Source organism: Emys orbicularis, chromosome 15 (genome assembly GCF_028017835.1).
Source record: "Emys orbicularis isolate rEmyOrb1 chromosome 15, rEmyOrb1.hap1, whole genome shotgun sequence".
Classification (NCBI taxonomy): domain Eukaryota; kingdom Metazoa; phylum Chordata; order Testudines; family Emydidae; genus Emys; species Emys orbicularis.
The window spans coordinates 5,242,817-5,250,487 of NC_088697.1; positions in this window are offsets into that span (position 1 = coordinate 5,242,817).

Consider the following 7,671-nt stretch of genomic DNA (forward strand, 5'->3'; position numbering starts at 1 on the left):
AAAGAGAGACAAAGAGAATGAGCTAGAACCAGGTAGATACCCGCTCTATATGGGCAGGGGCGAGGATCCTGTTTACCTCCTCCTCAGGCCTGCTGCGCTTGCAGTTTACCCCGGCCCCTCCCTAGCTCCCGCCCTACTGTGCTTTTGCCCCCCAGCCCCTTTTACAATCATTCCCCAGGGGGGCCCACAAATATGTTTGGCGCCGGGCCCACAAAAAGTTAATCTGGCCCTGTTAGGGGTCTATTACAGGAGTGGGTGGGTGAGGTCTTTTGGCCTGCAAGGTGCAGCAGGTCGGACCAGATGATCACACTGGTCCCTTCTGACCTTAAAGGCTCTGAGTCTAAAAGGGAGAGGGAAGTAAAGGGGGAAAAAATTAAAAATAAACCAAACATTGTAATACAAGGATGACTCCAACAGCTCTCCATATAGTCTCACCCCTTTCTTCCTTCACTGTGTGTTTATTGACCTGCTGGGATTTGGGACATTAATTCTCTCATTCCATTGCTAAACTGATACAATGTGTCTGAAATTAAACCAATTCCCAGCTGAGAAAACATCACATCCCTGGATTAACCAGGAATCAAGCACAGGTCAACTGCTTGGAAGGAAGCTATGCACACCACTATACCACCAATGCATCTGGAAAAGTAGCTCTCCTATGTGCCACTTATGCTCGCCAAATGACTCACCCCCCTCCCCCACAAGCTAAGGAGCTGGCTGGAGAGTCTGGAGGCAGCCTGTCAGCTGTGAGCAGAGACAGGTTCCCAGAGTGACTGACAGATGGAGACATGGGTGCTACATCCCAGCCTGATATAGATCAAACCCCATCTCTGCCCTCAGAGAAGGGAAATGAAAATCAATTACCATAATGACAAATTTTACCCCAGAAGGAAGGAGACAGCTCCTTTTAAATCACATTTTGTATTGGTTCCTGCTACGTACAGATGGTTTTGTTGCTGCTGATGCCAATCCTTGGGCTCTGCCCGGATAAGGAACGATTCAGGCTGTCACTCAAGTGAAGAAGGGAGATGATTTTTTTTGACAGGACGGCTGCCTCGTCTTAAGGGTGTTTGTTTGCCACCTTCTAATCTAGTGGGTGCTTGGTACATGCAGGCAGCCCCCGCTCCTGGGTCTCTCCCATTTCTACACAAAGTTTCTACACAAAATACCAAAGCTTTTCACTGAAAGGAGGGAAAGGAAATGACCACAAGATGGAGCGAGGACATAAGGAATGTAACACAACCCCGTTCTTAGGGGTAACCCATTATTTTTTGTCAGGGTCCAAAATTGTTGGTCAAGGTCTAGTCAAGGTCCAGACTCCAGCATAAATAATAATAAAAAATAACAGTAATGATGATAATAATAAGTAAATAAAAATATTTTGGGGTCCTTTGAAAAGTGATGTGGCCCGCCGTCTGCCTATTGATTACCCCGCATTGACTCTGAGAGGTGATTTATCTCCACTCTCTTGGATTTGAAGAGCTGGTTAGTTTTACCCTTGGTATTCCACCAGGCGGAACAAGCCATGTTATCGATGGTGACATTAGGATTGAAGGATTATGTCGTATTATAAAAAACTGTAAATAAAGATGTCGTCTGAACATGAGTGTTCTGTAATGAAGGCTGGTTCCCCCAGTTGAGTTCCAAATGCTCTGCTAGAAATGCCCCCTGGGACTTCGGCTCTCCCCAGCAGGAGTGAAAGGAGAAGCCCCCAGCACTGCACTTAGCTCCAGGCTGAATCATCGGGGTGGGCAATTGACTTCTTTGCTGCTGAAAACAGAGCCAGGACAGTTCTCTGGGAATCAAGGTTCCCAGCCTGACCCAGCTGCTTCATTGCCCCCTGGGGCCCTTCAGGCTTAGACTGTCCCTGAGGACAGGCAGCTGCTCAGTGAGCTTTCCTGGTGTAGCTGGCAGTGCATGAATATCCCACTCTAAGGGCCTGAGTTCAGCCATCAGGAAAGGCAGCAGCTTTGCTCCCTCCTTCTAAACAAAGCTCCAAGGCCGTGATTCTCAACCAGGGGGCAGCGAGCAGGTTTCAGGGGGGGAGGTCCACCAAAATAAACCAGGAAGCAGGGCTGGCATTAGACTCGCTGGGGCTCAGGGCAGAAATCTGAAATCTGATCTTGGGAATAAAGGCAGCTCTGGGCTTTCCCTCTCTCCCTTCCTGGGAATAAAAGTCATGAAGCCTTTTCCTTCCCTCATGGGTCTAAATTAATGTTCCATTTCCCACTATCTACTTGAAAGAAACAAATGTTTCTAACTCAGGTGAGTGGAGTTAATTCAGTTCTCCCCCCACTGCAACTTGAGACCATTGCTTCTTGTTCTGTCATCTGCCACCACTGAAAACAGCCAAGCTCCATCCTCTTTGGAACCCCCCTTCAGGTAGTTGAAAGCTGCTATCAAATCCCCCCTCACTCTTCTCTTCTGCAGACTAAACAACCCCAGTTCCCTCAGCCTCTCCTCATAAGTCATGTGCCCCAGACCCCTAATCATTTTCATTGGCCTCCACTGGACTCTCTCTAATTTGTCCACATCCTTTCTGTAGTGGGGGGCCCAAAACTCAACACAATACTCCAGATGTGGCTTCACCAGTGCCGAATAGAGGGGAATAATCACTTCCCTCAATCTGCTGGCAATGCTCCTACTAATGTAGCCCAATATGCCATTAGCCTTCTTGGCAACAAGGGCACACTGCTGACTCATATCCAGCTTCTCATCCACTATAATCCCCAGGTCCTTTTCTGCAGAACTGCCACTTAGCCAATCAGTCCGCAACCTGTAGCAGTGCACAGGATTCTTCCATCTGAAGTGCAGGACTCTGCACTTTTTAATAGGGGAGAGTTTTAGGGCTATTGTGATTCAGGGAGCTATGCTATAGGGTGCCTTCCCTGTGAGAATTTGACAGGTGGATCAACATAGATGCACATTGCGACCCTTCTCAGGGAGCTAAGGGCTGTGAGTCTCCTTGTTGCCACCTGCCACTAGAAAGAGGGACTTTTGCATTTGGCAACTGGATATTAGCAACCAAACTCACCCAGCCTGTCAGGCACTCAAGCACCCGCCTCTGAGCTACAGCAGCCCTGTCAGTTGACAATAGAGGCACCCTAATCCCTGGTTCCTTCAATGTGTCCCCATCTGGGGTCCAGCCCCAATCACCAGATACTCAGAGAAATCCAAGATCCTCCCTTCCTGAAGCAATGGTATATCCCAGGTTACCAGTTTTACTATAGACCACTGCTACTGTATAACACACAGCACTTGAGTACAGTTATTGAAGAAACGGAAATTTATTTAACAAGGGATAGAGATTTAAACAGAAACAAATTGAGTGATGGAAACCAACTGTTACCAACAAAACAAAATCACAAAATGCAACCTACACTTTTTAAGTTACCTTTCCTATCTAAGTAGATAGGAAAGGTAACTTAAACCTCACACTTCAGTCTATTGCAGTGATTACTAGTCCCTAGTAGCCACAGTCCTGCCTTTCGTGAAGCACCACTGGTTGTTAGGGATCTCCTTGGTGAATGGACCCAGAGTGTTTTTCTCCACCCTGTTATAAACTGAATCAGTCTTTTGTCTTTATTCACAGAAAGGACGATCTCATTGTTATATTGTCCTTGTCACTTCCACAGGGTTTCGATGTCTATGGGTGACAATTCCCTCCCACTTGAATGGGCCGTCCCCACCAAGACCAATGACTGGGGTGATACACTTTCATGACAATACCACATTGGCATAATTTTCCATATACTTACATTACTCCTTAAATATGACTCGTACACACCTCTCGCAGTGATTAGGAGTAACAATAATTTACAAGCATTCAGTAGAGATCTCACTGCTATCCTTCCTGGATAAATATCATAAAAGCAGTGTATTAGGTGTGGCAGGTTTGTCAGGTCTGAGAGAGGAGTTGCTTGTGAATAACAGTGACCCCTTTGCTAATTGGCACCAATGAGCTTTTGTCACACATGCACTGACCTATACTGAGCTATACAGCATTAAAGTGCCAATAGGCCGGCCCCGGCCTCTCCATACAGAGAGAGGCTGTCACGGTCGCAAGATTGTAATCTGAAAATGGGGCCAGCCGGATGCTGGAGGAGTGGACTCGTGAAAGATGGAAGCGTGACAGGTAGTTGCGGTCCAACCAGGAGTGGCATGACTGATGGGCCTCCACCCAGACAAACATGAACATCGAGACATCGTCTGGCTGGTGGTCATGCCAGACGTTCACCAGGGAGTGATGGTCAACAATCTCCCAGAGGATATCCAAGTGGCCAGGCACTGCTCGGTCCCCGAGCAGTCCCGCTCCTCGAGGGTGGTGTTAAAGTCCCCACACAAGACCAGGCACTTGCAAGGATCCAAGGAGCCGAGGAAGGTGAACGTCTGCTGATAGAAGCGTAGCTGCTCTGGGCCCAATGTCAGAACATAAATGTTGACAAGATTGATCACTAGCCCCTCCATGCGTACCTGGAGGTGCAGCAGGCGGCCCGGTACAGCCTCAGCGACCCCCAGCACCTCGGGCCGTAGGTCGGGGGAGAACAGGGTCACCACTCCAGCTGTATGAACTGTGAGGTGGCTAAAGTAGACCCTGTCTCCCCACTCCAGCTGCCAGCTAGCTTCGGCAGCCAGATCCATATGGGTCTCCTGCAGGAAAACCACAGAGTACCCCCTCCCTCCGCTGAAGGAAGGAGAGCATCTGGCACGTGCGGAGACCCATCCTACAACCCTGGGTGTTCTATGTTGTGAAGATTACGGGTGCCCTGAGGAGGGCTGGGGGGGATCCTCGCCGGCAGGGACGCTCATGGCCCCCATTGAGCTGCGCAGCAAACCGTGACCTACCCCGTAGGTGAGCAAGGAGTCATGGAAGCCATGGACCCGCTGGTAGGCTGCAGCGGCCTGGTTCCTGGTCCTTTTACCCTCCCCCATGGGGGCCCTCGCGGCCCAGAGGATTTCATGAAAGTCCCCCCATCGCTGGAGAGTGAGCTGCAACTTGTTGTGGGAACCACGGACATGTTCAAGAAACTCCCGCAGCTCCTCTTGCAGAGTATGGGGGGGCAGGGTCACTGGCCCCCGGCCGTTCTCTGGCGGGGCCCCTGGCACAGCCCCATGGCCCACCGAGATGGGCAAGCAAGGGGCGGAACCCCGACATGGCGCCCAATGGGCCGGCGCCACATGGCCCGCCTCAGACCCTGGTTCAATGGGGGGCGGCGGAGGGAAGATAGCAGCCCCTGGTGGGTCGGGACAGGGAAACACAAAGGCCGCTCCCTGGGGGTCATCCTCTGGAAAAGGGAAGGAGACGGCCCCAGGGGCAACAATAACATCGCAGGAGGTGGAGGGGATAGGGACGGTGTCGGCTTCAGGGACAGGGCAGGAGTCAGAAATAGGGGCAGGGCTGGGGTCAGGAATAGGGGCAGGGAAAGGGGTGATAGTGAGACCGGAGGCCCCAGCTGCTGGGCCACTGGGGGGTGGCACCCAGCGGTTGGTTTCAGGGTTCTGTGGGGTGGGAAGGGGGCCCTCAGAGATGCCAGGCTCGTGCTCTAAGGCAGGAGGTAAGGCCATGGCATCCGTAGGTGGGGAATCAGCAATGGGGCCCCCAGCCAGGAAGAAGGTCGGCTGCCCTGCAGCTAGGAGGGATTCCCTGGTGACTCGGTGTAGCGAGGCGGTCTGGCTCCCCGCCGCCCTGGAAGGGGACTAGCCTCTCTGGATACCAAAGTGGGCGGAGCCAGCAAACCCTGCGCCCGCCCCTCAGAGGTCAAGGCGCAGGACAGAAAGTATGAAAGCCCGACCCCAGAGCTCACTTGGAACTCAGCCACTGGAGCGACCAGACACCTGTGGCATAGCTCCCGGTGGGGAGACCACGGAGATCGGCGGCCGACCCGAGGGCTGGCCAGACCAGCCAACGCCTGATGCGAGCCCAAGCCCAGAGACGCTGCCAAGCCTACCACTTGCCCATTACCCCGAGGAACAGCCAGGCCTACTGTTTGCCAGTTACCCCGAGGAGCTGCCAAACCAACCACTCACCAGCTACCCCGAGGAGCCCATAGTGTGTGACCCAGTGGAGGATGCTGTCCAGACCCAGGTACCTCTAGAGGGGGAGGTAGGAAGTATCCTGGGGGCAGCCAACCCGAGTCTGGCTGCAACACTGCCAGAGCCAATGTCAGTGTGTTGCAGTCAGGATCCCCACTGACACAACAGCGGGTCTTCTGCCACTGCTAGGGCCCTGGGCTGGGACACAGTGGAGTGGGTGGGCCTGCATCCCCTGCAGCTCAAAGCCAGGGGTTTGCTGTTCAACCATTTGCTCAGCCCCTGCCTGAGGGCCTGAGCTACTGACTGTTTGTTGCCCCGCCCTGACCCAGGGCCTCGGCTTGCTACTATTGAACTGTTTGCTCAGTCCCAGCCAGACCCAGGGCCTCGATCTCCTCGTAGATGGAAGGGAGATCGCCTTCCCCCACCCCGGGGTTCTCCCCGCCAGTGCCCAAAGTGACGCTCACCTTGGGGCTCACAGGGGCTTCAGATGTTAAGGGGGAAGGAGGGGCTCCATCAGGGGCCTCCGTGGGAAGGGAGTCCAGTGGAGGGGTGGTGCCTCTCTCCGGTGCTGTCACATCTTCCCCAGCTGGCACTGGTGGATGGAAAACACCCGTGGGCAAGGCAGAAGGCTCGGTGTGGGTGGCCCCTTCCTGGTCTTCCGGGGGGCCTCCGAATCTGAAGGATGGAGTGAAGCTCGAGCCTTCTGCTTGCCCCGCTTCCCCTGTACGAGGGCCCAGCCCTCCATGGCATCATCTATGGGCCGGCTAGCAGGGGTCAGGTCAGGGGGAAAGGGCGATGGTTTGGGGACTTGGGGAGGTAACAGTGGGGTGGCATGAGGGAAGGAAAATTCCCCCCGGGGCGGGCCCTCTCCCACGCCCGGCGGTACCCCCACTGCACCCTTCTCTATGGGCCCCGCCAGATTGCATGCAGCAGAGGTGGGGCTCTCCCGCTCATCTGGGCAGGCTGGGGGAGGTACCCCTAGGGCCTGAGCAGGAGCAGTGGTGGGCTGAGAAGGAGGAGGAGCAGCTCCAGGTGCCAGGCAGCAAGGGGCGCCAGCGATGACGGGGCAGGCGCTCTGCCAGCACTCAGGGGTCCCGGACGCTCCTTGCCGGGTCAAGGGGCAGTCCCTCCGGATGTGCCCTATCGCCTGGCAGAGGTAGCACCAGGCTTCCCCCATAGAATAATGCACCCGGTAGCAGGGCCCCTGGTAGGGGACCAGGAAGGACCCCTTGAGTGCCTCTCCATTGCGTGCTGCTGGCGGCAGTTGAAGCTGCACCTGCTGGTGGAACAAGAGGATGTGACTGAGGGCGGGGTCTTTGCAGCTGATAATGGAGATACGTTTCCCCAGGGTAGAGAGGGCGGGCAGCAGGGCGGCATTGGGGTGGAAGGGAGGAATGGAGGTCAGGACTATGTGGATGCCCAGGTCCTCCAGTGGCACCAGGGGGACGAACACGCCCCCCCACTGCCAGGCTCTTCTCCACCGTCTCCTGGGCGGTGCCCTCCGATGCTAGGAAGAAGAGGACCTTTCCGTACATTTTGGAGGGCGCCATGATGGCAGTGGGCCCCACCACCCTCACCAACGCCCACACATAGGTCTCCACATGGGGCAAGGCGGGCCCCAGGAGGCAACGGACACCA